Source organism: Panulirus ornatus, chromosome 26, assembly GCF_036320965.1.
Source record: "Panulirus ornatus isolate Po-2019 chromosome 26, ASM3632096v1, whole genome shotgun sequence".
Taxonomy (NCBI): domain Eukaryota; kingdom Metazoa; phylum Arthropoda; class Malacostraca; order Decapoda; family Palinuridae; genus Panulirus; species Panulirus ornatus.
Window position 1 is genome coordinate 129,601 of NC_092249.1, and position 19,657 is coordinate 149,257.

A 19,657-nucleotide genomic window follows, 5' to 3' on the forward strand; every position below is an offset into this window, starting at 1 on the left:
CTCTTTTTCAACCACTCCACACTCATTCTCTCCCTATGTCCAAACCATTTCAGCACACCTTCAGCTTTCTTATCTGTACTCTTCTTGTTACCACTCCTCTCCCTTGCCCCATCATTACTTTATTCAGTGAACCCACCTCCCTCTGCATAATTTCTTGAGGCACTATGGTGTGGGAGGTAAGTTGCTAGAAGCAGCAAAAAGTTTCTACCAAGTATGTAAGGCATGTGTGCGAGTAGACAGAGAGGAGAGTGACTGGTTCCCAGTGAATGTTGGTTTGTGGCAGAGGTGGGTGATGTCTCCATGTTTGTTTAATTCATTTATGGATGGGGTGGTTAGGAAGGTAAATGCAAGAGTTTTGGTGAGGAGCGAGTATGCAGTCTATTGGGATGAGAGGGCCTGGAAAATGAGTCAGTTGTTGTTTGCTGATGATACAGCTCTAGTGGCTGTTTCATGTGAGAAACTGCAGAGGTTGGTGACTGAGTTTGGAAAAATGCATGGAAGGAGAAAGTTGAGAGTAAATGTGAATAAGAGTAAGGTTATTAGGTTCAGTAGGGTTGAGGGACAAGTTAAACAGGATGTGAGTTTGAATGGAAAAAAATTGGAGGAAGTGAAGTGTTTCAGATATCTGGGAGTGGACATAACAGCAAATGGTACCATGGAAGTGGAAGTGAGTAACAGTAGGGAAGGGGGCGAAGGTTCTGGGAGCACCGAAGAATGTGTGGAAGCAGGGAACATTATCTTGGAGAGCAAAAATGGGTATGTTCGAAGGAATGGGAGTTCCAACAATGTTATATGGTTGCAAGGCATGGTCTATAGATAGGGTTGTATGGAGGAGGGTGGATGTGTTGGAAATGAAATGTTGAGGACAAGATGTGGTGTGAGGTGAAGGGATTGAGTAAGTATAGAAAAGATAAAAGAAATGTGTGGAAATAAAGAGAGGGTGTGTTGAAATAGTTTCGACATATGGAGAGAATGAGTGAGGAAAGATTGATAAAGAGGATATATGTGTCAGGCAGAGGGAAGATGGAGAAACAGGAGACCAAATTGGAGGTGGAAGGATGGAGTGAAAAAGATATTGAGGTGTTCAAGGAACAGAGTGAATTGGAACGATTTTTTTTTTTTGCCGCTGTCTCCCGCGTTTGCGAGGTAGCGCAAGGAAACAGACAAAAGAAATGGCCCAACCCACCCCCATACCCATGTATATACATACACGTCCACACACGCAAATATACATACCTACACAGCTTTCCATGGTTTACCCCAGACGCTTCACATGCCCTGATTCAATCCACTGACAGCACGTCAACCCCGGTATACCACATCGATCCAATTCACTCTATTCCTTGCCCTCCTTTCACCCTCCTGCATGCTCAGGCCCCGATCACTCAAAATCTTTTTCACTCCATCTTTCCACCTCCAATTTGGTCTCCCACTTCTCCTCGTTCCCTTCACCTCCGACACATATATCCTCTTGGTCAATCTTTCCTCATTCATTCTCTCCATGTGCCCAAACCATTTCAAAACACCCTCTTCTGCCCTCTCAACCACGCTCTTTTTATTTCCACACATCTCTCTCACCCTTACGTTACTTACTCGATCAAACCACCTCACACCACACATTGTCCTCAAACATCTCATTTCCAGCACATCCACCCTCCTGCGCACAACTCTATCCATAGCCCACGCCTCGCAACCATACAACATTGTTGGAACCATTATTCCTTCAAACATACCCATTTTTGCTTTCCGAGATAATGTTCTCGGCTTCCACACATTCTTCAAGGATCCCAGAATTTTCACCACCTCCCCCACCCTATGATCCACTTCCGCTTCCATGGTTCCATCCGCTGCCAGATCCACTCCCAGATATCTAAAACACTTTACTTCCTCCAGTTTTTCTCCATTCAAACTTACCTCCCAATTGACTTGACCCTCAACCCTACTGTACCTAATAACCTTGCTCTTATTCACATTTACTCTTAACTTTCTTCTTTCACACACTTTACCAAACTCAGTCACCAGCTTCTGCAGTTTCTCACATGAATCAGCCACCAGCGCTGTATCATCAGCGAACAACAACTGACTCACTTCCCAAGCTCTCTCATCCCCAACAGACTTCATACTTGCCCCTCTTTCCAAAACTCTTGCATTTACCTCCCTAACAACCCCATCCATAAACAAATTAAACAACCATGGAGACATCACACACCCCTGCCGCAATCCTACAGCACGATGTGGTATACCGGGGTCAACATGCTGTCAATGGGTTGAATCAGGGAATGTGAAGTGTCTGGAGTAAACCATGGAAAGTTTTGTGGGGCCTGGATGTGGAAAGGGAGCTGTGTTTTCCGTGCATTACACATTATAGCTAGAGACTGAGTGTGAACGAATGGGGCTTTTTTGTCTTTTCCTAGCACTACCTCACATGTGCACAGGGGGAGGGGGATGCTATTTCATGTGTGATGGGTGGCGACGGGAATGGGTGAAGGCAGCAAGTATGAGTATATACATGTGTATACATGTATATGTCTGTGTATGTAGACGTATGCATAAGTTGAAATGTATAGGCATGTATATGTGCGTGTGTTGCGTTTATGTATATATACATATATATGTGTATGTGGGTGGGTTGGGCCATTCTTACGTCTGTTTCCTTGCACTACCTCGCTAACGAAGGAGACAGTGACAAAGTATAATAATAAAATATAATTGTGCGGCAGGGGTGAGTAATGTCTCCATGGTTGCTTAATTTGTTTATGGATGGGCTTGTTAGGGAGGTGAAGGCAAGAGTTTTGGAAAGAGGAGCAAGTATGCAGTCTGTTGTGGATGACAGAGCTGGGGAAGTGAGTCAGTTGTTCTTTGCTGATGATACAGCACTGGTGGCTGATTCATGTGAGATACTGCAGAAGCTGGTGACTGAGTTTGGTAAAGTTTGTGAAAGAAGAAAGCTGAGAGTTAATGTGAATAAGAGCAAGGTTATTAGGTACAGTAGGGTTGAGGGACAAGTCAATTGGGAGGTAAGTTTGAATGGAGAAAAAAGTGGGGAAAGAAGTGTTCTAGATATCTGGGAGTGGATTTTGCAACGGATGGATCCATGGAAGTGGAAGTGATTCATTTGGTGGGGGAGGGGGCGAAAGTTCTGGGAGTGTTGAAGAATGTGAAGAAGTCGAGAACATTATCTTGGAAAGCAAAAATGGGTATGTTTGAAGGAATAGTGGTTCCAACAATGTTATATGGTTGCGAGGCATGGGCTATGGATAGAGTTGTGTGGAGGAGGGTGGATGTGCTGGAAATGAGATGTTTAAGGACAATATGTAGTGTGAGGTGGTTTGATCGAGTAAGTAATAATAGGGTAAGAGAGATGTGTGGTAATAAAAAGAGTGTGGTTGAGAGAGCAGAAGAGGGTGTTTTGAAATGGTTTGGTCACATGGAGAGAATGAGTGAGGAAAGATTGACAAAGAGGATATATGTGTCAGAGGTGGAGGGAACGAGGAGAAGTGGGAGACCAAACTGGAAGTGGAAAGATGGAGTGAAAAAAGATTTTGAGTGATCGGGGCCTGAACATGCAGGAGGGTGAAAGGCTTGCAAGGAATAGAGTGAATTGGAACGATGTGGTATACCGGGGTCGACGTGCTGTCAATGGATTGAACCAGAGCACGTGAAGCGTCTGGGATAAACCATGGAAAGTTCCGTGGGGCCTAGATGTGGAAAGGGAGCTGTGGTTTTGGTGCATTATTACATGGCAGCTAGAGACTGAGTGAGAATGAATGTGGCCTTTGTTGTCTTTTCCTAGCGCTACCTCGTGCACATGAGGGGGGAGGGGGTTGTTACTTCATGTGTGGCAGGGTGGCGATGGGAATGAATAGAGGCAGACAGTATGAATTATGTACATGTGTATATATGTCTGTGTGTGTATATATATGTATACATTGAGATGTATAGTTATGTATATGTGCATGTGTGGACGTGTATGTATATACATGCGTATGTGGGTGGGTTGGGCCATTCTTTCGTCTGTTTCCTTGCGCTACCTCACTAACACGGGAGACAGCGACAAAGCAAAATATAAATAAATAATAATAATATGTACTCTTTCCATGTCTGAATGACTGCTTCACACTTATTTTACAAAGTAAAGTGCATCTACAACATTAGTTTGTAATTTGAAAAGAATTATGAAGAAACTATTTTGGCATTGACCTTTTTATTCATACCACTGCCAAGTATTTAGGGCTAATTGAGATAGAAGCACATATTTTACATCATCTTAAAGTCATACCCAATGTGTAATTTCTATTGATGTATTTCTGAAGTAACAAGTATCTATTTTAAAATGTCTCGCAAAATATACTGTTGAACCTTTCTACCAATAGCAGTTAGTGAATTCAAGCACTTGGTGATGTAGTTAATGTGAAAATTTAGATTCCTGGTCTAACACATGGATGCTGCTCCAAAAAAACTTTTAATACATTTCGGAATTCATATTTTTTCATGGTTAATATAAAAACATTTGATAAAATAAGAACATTTTAATAGTTCCATGAATATTATTAGTATGATTTTAAGTTCACAAGAGGTTAGTTTGTTTTAAATGTCTATTGTAGTCATATAGTCAATTTCAGAAGTTAATAATTATATGTGTGAAATAGGTTCCTTTATTTGAATGCTAGATGTCTTCTATTTCTGCCCATGCATATTGTGAAACATACATCATTGAGTAAGCTACATCTTAAATTGTGAGATGTTACATGTACATTCTTATCTAAGCACCTTAGTTTTAGTACATTTCTGTCAACTCATTTCTTAGAGGCTTAAACTTTCCAGTAATTTATGTAGTGCAAGTTCCCGTTTCCTCCCTCCATCCTAATTATGGAGGTTCATCAGGAAAGTGGTGGGGCTTGTAAAGTATGAGAACTTGTCTTTGTAGTATATATATTTATATTTGTGAACATAATACTCACATAGACTAGCTATACATATTGGTCTGCAGTAGAATGAAATCAGAAGTATATTTCTGAAGTTGCTCATGATTTGGGACATATTTTCAAATACAGGACTTGTTAAGAGAATACAGTAAGTATATGTTGAAAGTGGGAGCGGGTGGCTGGAAATCCTCCCCTCTCATTTTCTTTTATTTTCCAAAAGAAGGAACAGAGAAGGGGCCCAGGTGATGATATTCCCTCAAAGGCCCAGTCCTCTGTTCTTAACGCTACCTCACTAATGCAGGAAATGGCGAATAGTATGAAAGAAAAATAATAATAATAATTTTCTATACATATTCACCTTTTCCCACACCAGCGAGGTAGCGTTAAAAACAGAGGACTGAGCCTTAGAGGGAATATCCTCCCTTGGCCCCCTTCTCTGTTCATTCTTTAGGAAAATTAAAAAACAAGAGGGGAGGATTTCCAGCCCCCCTCCCTTCCCTATTAGTTGCCTTCTACACTACGCAGGGAATAAGGGGGAAGTATTCTTTCTCCCCTATTCCCAGGGATAAATAATAATGATACAAAAACAATTATATTTCCTTTCCTTTCTTTATCATACTTAGTCACTGTCTCCCGCGTTAGTGAGGTAGTGCAAGAAAACAGACGAAAGAAAGGCCAGCCCACCCACATACACATGTATATATGTAAATGCCCACACATGCACATATACATACCTATACAATTCAATGTACACATACATGGACATATAATTTTTTTTTTTTTTTTGCCGCTGTCTCCCGCGTTTGCGAGGTAGCGCAAGGAAACAGACGAAAGAAATGGCCCAACCCACCCCCATACACATGTATATACATACACGTCCACACACGCAAATATACATACCTACACAGCTTTCCATGGTTTACCCCAGACGCTTCACATGCCCTGATTCAATCCACTGACAGCACGTCAACCCCAGTATACCACATCGATCCAATTCACTCTATTCCTTGCCCTCCTTTCACCCTCCTGCATGCTCGGGCCCCGATCACTCAAAATCTTTTTCACTCCATCTTTCCACCTCCAATTTGGTCTCCCACTTCTCCTCGTTCCCTTCACCTCCGACACAATAATCCTCTTGGTCAATCTTTCCTCATTCATTCTCTCCATGTGCCCAAACCATTTCAAAACACCCTCTTCTGCCCTCTCAACCACGCTCTTTTATTTTCCACACATCTCTCTCACCCTTACGTTACTTACTCGATCAAACCACCTCACACCACACATTGTCCTCAAACATCTCATTTCCAGCACATCCACCCTCCTGCGCACAACTCTATCCATAGCCCACGCCTCGCAACCATACAACATTGTTGGAACCATTATTCCTTCAAACATACCCATTTTTGCTTTCCGAGATAATGTTCTCGGCTTCCACACATTCTTCAAGGATCCCAGAATTTTCACCACCTCCCCCACCCTATGATCCACTTCCGCTTCCATGGTTCCATCCGCTGCCAGATCCACTCCCAGATATCTAAAACACTTTACTTCCTCCAGTTTTTCTCCATTCAAACTTACCTCCCAATTGACTTGACCCTCAACCCTACTGTACCTAATAACCTTGCTCTTATTCACATTTACTCTTAACTTTCTTCTTTCACACACTTTACCAAACTCAGTCACCAGCTTCTGCAGTTTCTCACATGAATCAGCCACCAGCGCTGTATCATCAGCGAACAACAACTGACTCACTTCCCAAGCTCTCTCATCCCCAACAGACTTCATACTTGCCCCTCTTTCCAAAACTCTTGCATTTACCTCCCTAACAACCCCATCCATAAACAAATTAAACAACCATGGAGACATCACACACCCCTGCCGCAATCCTACAGCACGATGTGGTATACCGGGGTCAACATGCTGTCAATGGGTTGAATCAGGGAATGTGAAGTGTCTGGAGTAAACCATGGAAAGTTTTGTGGGGCCTGGATGTGGAAAGGGAGCTGTGTTTTCCGTGCATTACACATTATAGCTAGAGACTGAGTGTGAACGAATGGGGCTTTTTTGTCTTTTCCTAGCACTACCTCACATGTGCACAGGGGGAGGGGGATGCTATTTCATGTGTGATGGGTGGCGACGGGAATGGGTGAAGGCAGCAAGTATGAGTATATACATGTGTATACATGTATATGTCTGTGTATGTAGACGTATGCATAAGTTGAAATGTATAGGCATGTATATGTGCGTGTGTTGCGTTTATGTATATATACATATATATGTGTATGTGGGTGGGTTGGGCCATTCTTACGTCTGTTTCCTTGCACTACCTCGCTAACGAAGGAGACAGTGACAAAGTATAATAATAAAATATAATTGTGCGGCAGGGGTGAGTAATGTCTCCATGGTTGCTTAATTTGTTTATGGATGGGCTTGTTAGGGAGGTGAAGGCAAGAGTTTTGGAAAGAGGAGCAAGTATGCAGTCTGTTGTGGATGACAGAGCTGGGGAAGTGAGTCAGTTGTTCTTTGCTGATGATACAGCACTGGTGGCTGATTCATGTGAGATACTGCAGAAGCTGGTGACTGAGTTTGGTAAAGTTTGTGAAAGAAGAAAGCTGAGAGTTAATGTGAATAAGAGCAAGGTTATTAGGTACAGTAGGGTTGAGGGACAAGTCAATTGGGAGGTAAGTTTGAATGGAGAAAAAAGTGGGGAAAGAAGTGTTCTAGATATCTGGGAGTGGATTTTGCAACGGATGGATCCATGGAAGTGGAAGTGATTCATTTGGTGGGGGAGGGGGCGAAAGTTCTGGGAGTGTTGAAGAATGTGAAGAAGTCGAGAACATTATCTTGGAAAGCAAAAATGGGTATGTTTGAAGGAATAGTGGTTCCAACAATGTTATATGGTTGCGAGGCATGGGCTATGGATAGAGTTGTGTGGAGGAGGGTGGATGTGCTGGAAATGAGATGTTTAAGGACAATATGTAGTGTGAGGTGGTTTGATCGAGTAAGTAATAATAGGGTAAGAGAGATGTGTGGTAATAAAAAGAGTGTGGTTGAGAGAGCAGAAGAGGGTGTTTTGAAATGGTTTGGTCACATGGAGAGAATGAGTGAGGAAAGATTGACAAAGAGGATATATGTGTCAGAGGTGGAGGGAACGAGGAGAAGTGGGAGACCAAACTGGAAGTGGAAAGATGGAGTGAAAAAAGATTTTGAGTGATCGGGGCCTGAACATGCAGGAGGGTGAAAGGCTTGCAAGGAATAGAGTGAATTGGAACGATGTGGTATACCGGGGTCGACGTGCTGTCAATGGATTGAACCAGAGCACGTGAAGCGTCTGGGATAAACCATGGAAAGTTCCGTGGGGCCTAGATGTGGAAAGGGAGCTGTGGTTTTGGTGCATTATTACATGGCAGCTAGAGACTGAGTGAGAATGAATGTGGCCTTTGTTGTCTTTTCCTAGCGCTACCTCGTGCACATGAGGGGGGAGGGGGTTGTTACTTCATGTGTGGCAGGGTGGCGATGGGAATGAATAGAGGCAGACAGTATGAATTATGTACATGTGTATATATGTCTGTGTGTGTATATATATGTATACATTGAGATGTATAGTTATGTATATGTGCATGTGTGGACGTGTATGTATATACATGCGTATGTGGGTGGGTTGGGCCATTCTTTCGTCTGTTTCCTTGCGCTACCTCACTAACACGGGAGACAGCGACAAAGCAAAATATAAATAAATAATAATAATATGTACTCTTTCCATGTCTGAATGACTGCTTCACACTTATTTTACAAAGTAAAGTGCATCTACAACATTAGTTTGTAATTTGAAAAGAATTATGAAGAAACTATTTTGGCATTGACCTTTTTATTCATACCACTGCCAAGTATTTAGGGCTAATTGAGATAGAAGCACATATTTTACATCATCTTAAAGTCATACCCAATGTGTAATTTCTATTGATGTATTTCTGAAGTAACAAGTATCTATTTTAAAATGTCTCGCAAAATATACTGTTGAACCTTTCTACCAATAGCAGTTAGTGAATTCAAGCACTTGGTGATGTAGTTAATGTGAAAATTTAGATTCCTGGTCTAACACATGGATGCTGCTCCAAAAAAACTTTTAATACATTTCGGAATTCATATTTTTTCATGGTTAATATAAAAACATTTGATAAAATAAGAACATTTTAATAGTTCCATGAATATTATTAGTATGATTTTAAGTTCACAAGAGGTTAGTTTGTTTTAAATGTCTATTGTAGTCATATAGTCAATTTCAGAAGTTAATAATTATATGTGTGAAATAGGTTCCTTTATTTGAATGCTAGATGTCTTCTATTTCTGCCCATGCATATTGTGAAACATACATCATTGAGTAAGCTACATCTTAAATTGTGAGATGTTACATGTACATTCTTATCTAAGCACCTTAGTTTTAGTACATTTCTGTCAACTCATTTCTTAGAGGCTTAAACTTTCCAGTAATTTATGTAGTGCAAGTTCCCGTTTCCTCCCTCCATCCTAATTATGGAGGTTCATCAGGAAAGTGGTGGGGCTTGTAAAGTATGAGAACTTGTCTTTGTAGTATATATATTTATATTTGTGAACATAATACTCACATAGACTAGCTATACATATTGGTCTGCAGTAGAATGAAATCAGAAGTATATTTCTGAAGTTGCTCATGATTTGGGACATATTTTCAAATACAGGACTTGTTAAGAGAATACAGTAAGTATATGTTGAAAGTGGGAGCGGGTGGCTGGAAATCCTCCCCTCTCATTTTCTTTTATTTTCCAAAAGAAGGAACAGAGAAGGGGCCCAGGTGATGATATTCCCTCAAAGGCCCAGTCCTCTGTTCTTAACGCTACCTCACTAATGCAGGAAATGGCGAATAGTATGAAAGAAAAATAATAATAATAATTTTCTATACATATTCACCTTTTCCCACACCAGCGAGGTAGCGTTAAAAACAGAGGACTGAGCCTTAGAGGGAATATCCTCCCTTGGCCCCCTTCTCTGTTCATTCTTTAGGAAAATTAAAAAACAAGAGGGGAGGATTTCCAGCCCCCCTCCCTTCCCTATTAGTTGCCTTCTACACTACGCAGGGAATAAGGGGGAAGTATTCTTTCTCCCCTATTCCCAGGGATAAATAATAATGATACAAAAACAATTATATTTCCTTTCCTTTCTTTATCATACTTAGTCACTGTCTCCCGCGTTAGTGAGGTAGTGCAAGAAAACAGACGAAAGAAAGGCCAGCCCACCCACATACACATGTATATATGTAAATGCCCACACATGCACATATACATACCTATACAATTCAATGTACACATACATGGACATATAATTTTTTTTTTTTTTTTGCCGCTGTCTCCCGCGTTTGCGAGGTAGCGCAAGGAAACAGACGAAAGAAATGGCCCAACCCACCCCCATACACATGTATATACATACACGTCCACACACGCAAATATACATACCTACACAGCTTTCCATGGTTTACCCCAGACGCTTCACATGCCCTGATTCAATCCACTGACAGCACGTCAACCCCAGTATACCACATCGATCCAATTCACTCTATTCCTTGCCCTCCTTTCACCCTCCTGCATGTTCAGGCCCCGATCACACAAAATCTTTTTCACTCCATCTTTCCACCTCCAATTTGGTCTCCCACTTCTCCTCATTCCCTCCACCTCCGACACATATATCCTCTTGGTCAATCTTTCCTCACTCATTCTCTCCATGTGCCCAAACCATTTCAAAACACCCTCTTCTGCTCTCTCAACCACGCTCTTTTTATTTCCACACATCTCTCTTACCCTTATGTTACTTACTCGATCAAACCACCTCACACCACACATTGTCCTCAAACATCTCATTTCCAGCACATCCAACCTCCTGCGCACAACTCTATCCATAGCCCACGCCTCGCAACCATACAACATTGTTGGAACCACTATTCCTTCAAACATACCCATTTTTGCTTTCCAAGATAATGTTCTCGACTTCCACACATTCTTCAAGGCTCGCAGGATTTTTGCCCCCTCCCCCACTCTATGATCCACTTCCGCTTCCATGGTTCCATCCGCTGCCAGATCCACCCCCAGATATCTAAAACACTTTACTTCCTCCAGTTTTTCTCCATTCAAACTTACCTCCCAATTGACTTGACCCTCAACCCTACTGTACCTAATAACCTTGCTCTTATTCACATTTACTCTTAACTTTCTTCTTTCACACACTTTACCAAACTCAGTCACCAGCTTCTGCAGTTTCTCACATGAATCAGCCACCAGCGCTGTATCATCAGCGAACAACAACTGACTCACTTCCCAAGCTCTCTCATCCACAACAGACTTCATACTTGCCCCTCTTTCCAAAACTCTTGCATTCACCTCCCTAACAACCCCATCCATAAACAAATCAAACAACCATGGAGACATCACACACCCCTGCCGCAAACCTACATTCACTGAGAACCAACCACTTTCCTCTCTTCCTACACGTACACATGCCTTACAACCTCGATAAAAACTTTTCACTGCTTCTAACAACTTGCCTCCCACACCATATATTCTTAATACCTTCCACAGAGCATCTCTATCAACTCTATCATATGCCTTCTCCAGATCCATAAATGCTACATACAAATCCAGTTGCTTTTCTAAGTATTTCTCACAAACATTCTTCAAAGCAAACACTTGATCCACACATCCTCTACCAATGGAAGTAAGGGGAGTGGGGGAGGAATGGGATGTATTTAGGGAATCAGTGATGGATTGCACAAAAGATGCTTGTGGCATGAGAAGAGTGGGAGGTGGGTTGATTAGAAAGGGTAGTGAGTGGTGGGATGAAGAAGTAAGAGTATTAGTGAAACAGAAGAGAGAGGCATTTGGACAATTTTTGCAGGGAAAAAATCCAATTGAGTGGGAGATGTATAAAAGAACAAGACAGGAGGTCAAGAGAAAGGTGCAAGAGGTGAAAGAGGGCAAATGAGAGTTGGGGTGAGAGAGTATCATTAAATCTTAGGGAGAATAAAAAGATGTTCTGGAAGGAGGTAAATAAAGTGCGTAAGACAAGGGAGCAAATGGGAACTTCAGTGAAGGGCGCAAATGGGGAGGTGATAACAAGTAGTGGTGATGTGAGAAGGAGATGGAGTGAGTATTTTGAAGGTTTGTTGAATGTGTTTGATGATAGAGTGGCAGATATAGGGTGTTTTGGTTGAGGTGGTGTGCAAAGTGAGAGGGTTAGGGAAAATGATTTGGTAAACAGAGAAGAGGTAGTAAAAGCTTTGCGGAAGAAGAAAGCCTGCAAGGCAGCAGGTTTGGATGGTACTGCAGTGGAATTTATCAAAAAAGGGGGTGACTGTATTATTGACTGGTTGGTAAGGTTATTTAATGTATGTATGACTCATGGTGAGGTGCCTGAGGATTGGCGGAATGCGTGCATAGTGCCATTGTACAAAGGCAAAGGAGATAAGAGTGAGTGCTAAAATTTCAGAGGTATAAGTTTGTTGAGTATTCCTGGTAAATCATATGGGAGGGTATTGATTGAGAGGGTGAAGGCATGTACAGAGCATCAGACTGGGAAAGAGCAGTGTGGTTTCAGAAGTGATATACATATATAAACACATCTATATTCATACTTGCTGCCTTCACCCATTCCCCTCGCCACCCTGCCACACATAAAGTAGCACCCCACTCCCCCCAAAGGCACACGAGGTAGCACTAGGAAAAGACAACAAAGGCCACATTCGTTCATACTCAGTCTCTAGCTGTCAAGTATAATGCACTGAAACCACACCTTCCTTTCCACATCTAGGCCCCACAAAACTTTCCATGGTTTACCCCAGACACTTCACATGCCCTCGTTCTATCCACTGACAGCACAACGACCCCGGTATACCACATCATTCCAATTCACTCCATTCCTTGCATGCCTTTCACCCTCCTGTATGTTCAGGCCACGATCGCTCAAAATCTTTTTCATTCCATCCTTCCACTTCCAATTTAGTCTCCTGCTTCTCCTCGTTCCCTCTACCTCTGACACATATATCTTTTTTGTCAATCTTTCCTCACTCATTCTCTCCATGTGACCAATACACCCTCTTCTCTCTCAATTACACTCTTTTTATTACCACACATCTCTCTCACCCTTTCATTACTTACTCGATCAAACCACCTCACACCACATATTGTCCTCAAACATTTCATTTCCAATACATCCGCCCTCCTCCCACAACTTTATCTATAGCCCATGCCTTGCAACCATATAACATTGTTGGAACCACTATTCCTTCAAACATACCCATTTTTGCTTACCAAGATAACATTCTCGCCTTCCACACATTCTTCAATGCTCCCAGAACCTTCGCCCCCTCCCCCACGCTGTGACCCACTTCCACTTCCATGGTTCCATCTGCTGCTAAATCCACTCACAGATATCAAAAACACTTCACTTACTCGTTTTTCTCCATTCAAACTTACCTCCCAATTAACTTCTCCCTCAACCCTACTGAACCTGATAACCTTTCTCTTATTCACATTTACTCTCACCTTTCTTCTTTCACACACTTTACAAAACTCAGTCACAACAAAGGCCACATTCATTCACACTCAGTCTCTAGCTGTCATGTATAATGCACCAAAACCACAGCTCCTTTTCCACATCCAAGCCCCACAGAGCTTTCCATGGTTTACCCCAGACGCTTCACATGCCCTGGTTCAATCCACTGACAGCATGTCGACCCCAGTATACCATATCGTTCCAATTCACTCTATTCCTTGCAAGCCTTTCACCCTCTGGCATGTTCAGGCCCCGATCACACAAAATCTTTTTCACTCCATCCTTCCATCTCCAATTTGGTTTCCCACTTCTCCTCGTTCCCTCCATCTCCAACACATATATCCTCTTTGTCAATCTTTCCTCAGTCATTCTCTCCATGTGACCAAACCATTTCAAAACACCCTCTTCTGTTCTCTCAACCACACTCTTTTTATTACCACACATCTCTCTTACCCTACTATTACTTACATGATCAAACCACCTCACACCACATATTGTCCTCAAACATCTCATTTCCAGCACATCCACCCTCCTGCGCACAACTCTATCTATAGCCCACGCCTCGCAACCATATATCATTGTTGGAACCACTATTCCTTCAAACATACCCATTTTTGCTTTCCAAGATAACATTCTCGACTTCCACACATTCTTTAACACTCCCAGAACTTTCGCCTCCTCCCCCACCCTATGATTCACTTCCGCTTCCATGGATCCATCTGCTGCCAAATCCACTCCCAGATATCTAAAACACTTCACTTCCTCCAGTTTTTCCCATTCAAACTTACCTCCCAATTGACTTGTCCCTCAACCCTACTGTACCTAATAACCTTGCTCTTATTCACATTTACTCTCAGCTTTCTTCTTTCACACACACACTTTACCAAACTCAGTGACCAGCTTCTGCAGTTTCTCACATGAACCAGCCACCAGTGCTGTATCATCAGCAAACAACAACTGACTCACTTCCCAAGCTCTCTCATCCACAACAGACTGCATACTTGCCCCTCTTTCCAAAACTCTTGCATTCACCTCCCTAACAACCCCATCCATAAACAAACTGAACAACCATGGAGATATCACGCACCCCTGCCGCAAACCTACATTCACTGAGAACCAATCACTTTCCTCTCTTCCTACACGTACACATGCCTTACATCCTTGATAACAACTTTTCACTGCTTCTAACAACTTGCCTCCCACACCATATATTCTTAATACCTTCCACAGAGCATCTCTATCAACTCTATCATATGCCTTCTCCAGATCCATAAATGCTACATACAAATCCATTTGCTTTTCTAAGTATTTCTCACATACATTCTTCAAAGCAAACACCTGATCCACACATCCTCTACCACTTCTGAAACCACACTGCTCTTCTCCAATCTGATGCTCTGTACATGCCTTCACCCTCTCAATCAATACCCTCCCATATAATTTCCCAGGAATACTCAACAAACTTATATCTTTTTATATCTTTTAATATTATTTTTTTCTCCCTATAATTCAATGATACTCTCTCACCCTAGCTCCCATTTGCCTTCTTTTTCACTACTTTTATACATCTCCCAGTCATTTGCACTACTTCCCAGCAAAAACTGTCCAAATACCTCTCTCTTCTTTTTCACTAACAATCTTACTTCTTCATCCCACCACTCACTACCCTTTCTAATCTGCCCACCTCCCACCTTTCTCATGCCACAAGCATCTTTTGTGCAAGCCATCACTGTTTCCCTAATTACATCTCTTTCCTCCCCCACTCCCCTTATGTCATTTGCTCTTATCTTTTGCCATTCTGCACTCAATCTCTCCTGGTACTTCCTCACACAAGTTCCTTTCCAAGCTCACTTACTTTCACCACTCTTCACCCCAACATTCTCTCTTCTATTCTGAAAATCTCTAAATATATTCACTTTTGCCTCCACAAGATATTGCTCAGGCATCCCTCCAGTAGCCCCTCTAAGCACATTAACATCCATAAGTCTCTCTTTCATTTGCCTATTGATTAACACGTAATCCAATAATGCTCTCTAGCTATCTCTCCTACTTACATATGTATACTTATGTATATGTCTCTTTTTCAGCACACAAATCTACAAGCTCTTCACCATTTCCATTCACAACAATGAACACCCCATGTACACCAATTATACCCTAACTGCCACATTACTCACCTTTGCATTCAAATCACTCATCACTATAACTCAGTCTAATGCATCAAAGCTCCTAACACATTCACTCAGCTGCTCCCAAAACAAATGCCTCTCATGATCTTTCTTCTCATGACCAGGTGCATAGGCAACAATAGTCACCCATCTCTCTCCATCTACTTTCAGTTTTACTTATATTAATCTAGTTTACTTTCTTACACTCTATCTCATACTCCCACAACTCCTGCTTCAGGAGTAGTGCTACTCCTGCCTTTGCTCTGTCCTCTCACCAACCCGACTTTACTCCCAAGACATTCCCAAACCACTCTTCCCCTTTACCTTTGAGCTTTGTTTCACTCAGAGCCAAAACATCCAGGTTCCTTTCCTAAAATAACAATAATAATAATAATACTAATAATAACATCATGTGTATGTGAGTGTATGGGCCATTCTTCAAATGTTTCCTGGCACTACCTCGCTGATTATGTATAATAAATATAAATCAAAATGTATGTATGTATATGTGCATTTATGTATATACTAATGTATACAAGTAGATTGGCCATTCTTTGTATGTTTTCTAGGGCTACCTTGCTGATGCAGTAAACAGCGATTATGTATAATAATAATATTGAAATAGTATATGTATACACACATGTATGGGCATTTATGTGTATACATATTCAGGAACATCAGTAGCGGAGGAAAGGGGGGGGGGGGGGGTAACAGCAGGTGGTGGTGAAGTGAGAGGGAGATGGGGAGAGTGTTTAGAAGGTTTGTTGAATGTGTGTGATGGTGGAGTGGCAGATATAAGGTGTTTTGGTCGAGGTGGTGTGCAAAGTGAGAGGGTCGGGAGAATGATTTGGTGGACAGAGAGGGGGTGGTGGGGGCTTTGTGGAGGATGAAAGCCGGCAAGGCGGTGGGTTTGAATGGTGTTGCTGTGGAGTTTGTTGAGGGAGGGGATGACTGTGTTGCTGACTGGCTGGTGAGGATATTCAATGTTTGTGTGGTTCATGGTGGAGTGCCTTAGGATTAGTAGAATGCATGTGTGGTGTCGTTGTACAGGGGCAGGGGGGATGAGAGAGAGTGTTCAAATTACAGAGGTGTCGGTTTGTTGAGTGTTCCTGGGAAGTTGTATTGGAGGGTGTTGATCGGGAGGGTCGGGGCATGTGCAAAGCGCCAGACCAGGGAGGAGCTGCATGGTTTCAGAAAGGGTGGAGGTTGTGTGGATTGGGTGTTTGCTTTGAAGGGTGTCTGTGAGAAGTGCTTGGAGGGGCAGATGGATTTGTATGTGGCATTTGTATATCTGGAGAAGGCATATGATAGGGTTGGTGGAGGTGCTATGTGGAGGGTATTGAGAGTGTATGGTGTGGGAGGTAAGCAGCTGGGGGCGGTGAGGGGTTTTTATCGAGGATGCGGGGCATGTGTGAAAGTGGGAGGAGAGGAAGGTGAGTGGTTCCTAGTGAATGTCGGTTTGCAGCAGGGGTGTGTGATGTCTCCATGGTTGTTTAATTAGTTTATGGATGGGGTTATTGGAGAGGCGAGTGCGGGAATTTTGGAGAGGGGCGAGTATGCAGTCTGTTGTGGATGGGAGGGTTTGGGAGGTGTGTCAGTTGTTGTTTGCTTGTGATACAGCACTGGTGGCTGATTCAGGTCAGAAACTGGAGAAGGTGGTGACTGAGTTTGCTGGGGTGTGTGAAGGAAGAAAGCTGAGAGCAAATGTGAATAAGAGCAAGGTTGTTGGGTTCAGTAGGGTTGGGGGACGAGCAGGTTGGGAGGTGGGTTTAAATGGAGAAAGGCTGAGGGGAAGTGAAGTGTTTTGGATGTCTGGGAGTGGATTTGGCAGCGGATGGAATCATGGAAGCGGAAGTAAATCACAGGGTGGGGGAGGGGGAGGGGGTTCTGGGAGCGTTGAGGAATGTGCAGAAGGTGAGAACTTTGTCTTGGAGAGCAGGGGTGGGTGTGTTTGAGGGAATCATGGTACAAGCAATGTTATGTGGTTGTGGGGCGTGGGTGGTGTTGTACGGAGGAGGGTGGCTGTGTTGGAAAGGAGATGCTTGGGGATGGTGTGTGGTGTGAGGCGGTTTGATCGAGTAGGTAGCGGAGGGGATGGGAGAGATGTGTGGTATTGGGAGGAGTGTGGTTGAGAGAGCGGAAGAGGGTGTGTTGAGGTGGTTTGGTCACATGGAGGGAGTGAGTGAGGAAAGATTGACAAAGAGGATATATATGTCAGAGGTAGAGGGAACGAGGAGAAGTGGGAGACCAAATTGGAGGTGGAAGGATGGAGTGAAAAAGATTTTGAGTGATTGGGGCTTCGACATACAGGAGGATGAGAGGTGTGCAAGGAAAAGAGTGAATTGTATCCCAGGGTCTATGTGCTGTCAATGGACTGAACCAGGGCATGTGAAGCATCTGGGGTAAACCATGGAAAGTTTTGTGGGGCTTGGATGTGGAAAGGGAGCTGTGGTTTCGGTGTATTACACATGACAGCTACAGACTGAGTGTGAACGAATGTGGCCTTTGTTGTCATTTCCTGGCACTACCTTGCATGCACATGGGGGGAGGGGGGGTGTCATTTCATGTGTGGCGTGGTGGCAGTAGGAATGGTGGCAGTAGGAATGTACATGTGTATATATGTAAAGGTCTGTGTATGTATATGTATGTATACAGTGAAATGTATAGGTATGTATTATGTGTGTGTGTGGGGGTTTATGTATAACGTGTATGTGGGTGGGTTGGGCCATTCTTTCATCTGTTTCCTTGCGCTACCTTGCTAACACAGGAGACAGCGTCAAAGTGTAATAAAATAATAGATGTGTATATGAGTGGGTGGGTCATTCTTCGTCTGTTTCCTCACACTACCTCGCTGACATGGGAAAATGCAATCAAATATAATAAATAATGATTAACTAACTAGCAGGTGTGCAAAAGAGAGACTCTTGAATGTGAATTTAAAGAGAGAAGCAGCTGGTGGAGGCAAAGATGAAGATTTGTTCACATCTTTGGAAAAAAGTTAATGATATGGGTGAGTAAAGGGTGGTGAAACTGAGCGAGCTTGGAAAACAGACTAGTGTCATGAAATACCAAGATGGGATGAGTGTAAAATGGTAAAAGGTGAAAGACAAATCTAAGGGAATGTTTACATGCTTACATGATGTTTAGATGAGAAATAAGATAACATGAGGCTAAATCAGCTGACCTCCTTTTATTTTTAAGAGAAAATGTAATTCCACTCAGCAGTCTTTTAAGCTATCACTGATTCCCTGCTGCTGTACATTTGCCTCCTAGTGTCCCCGTTTCTGCTGTCATTCATAAGTTCATTTTCAGTGTTTTACTCAGGTTATACCTGAATTTATAAAATATTTGTCCAAACAAATTTTGATGATATCTATAGTCTTAGCATTTGCTATGTCTGACAGTAACTTACTCCAGTGCTCAACACACCTATAGGAAAAGAAGCTTTTTCCCACATCAGTACTACATCTTTTAGCTTTGAGTTTTATTCCATTTGTCCTAATAACTGTATTTCCTTGTATTTCAAAAACATGTCTGTGATTTACTTTGTCGAACTTATTCAGAATTTTGAAACTTGGATAAAGTCATCATGAAGAGATCCAATCACTTTAGTCTCTTCATAAGCCAGATTTCTAAGGGATGGGATCAATTTTGTCCTGCATCTTTGTACTTGTTCCAATTTTTCCTCGTCTTTTTTATAGTTTGGGGATCAAAACTGAATTGCATATTCAAGGTGTGGTCTAGAGAATCATGAAGTGTGAGAATTGTTTCTAATGTCTTGTAATATATGTTCCTGGTTATGAAACCTAACATTTGGTTGCCTTTTTTACTAGCTGCTTGACACTGTTTAGTGTAATGAAGATTGTTGCTAATGACAACTCCAAGGTCCTTTTCCTCATTTACTTTAGTTAGAGAGTTTCCAAATAGTTTGTAGCTATAATGTATATTCATGTCTCCAAAATACTTAACTTTATAACCGTCCATATC

The 19,657-nt window shown here is 42.3% G+C and overlaps 1 protein-coding gene across 8 annotated transcripts in view; it reads right to left on the reverse strand.

Annotated features, from left to right (window-relative positions):
• The window catches only part of Fatp1 (Fatty acid transport protein 1), a 186,391-nt gene that overhangs the window by 31,835 nt on the left and 134,899 nt on the right, over window positions 1–19,657 (reverse strand). The window lies entirely within an intron of this gene.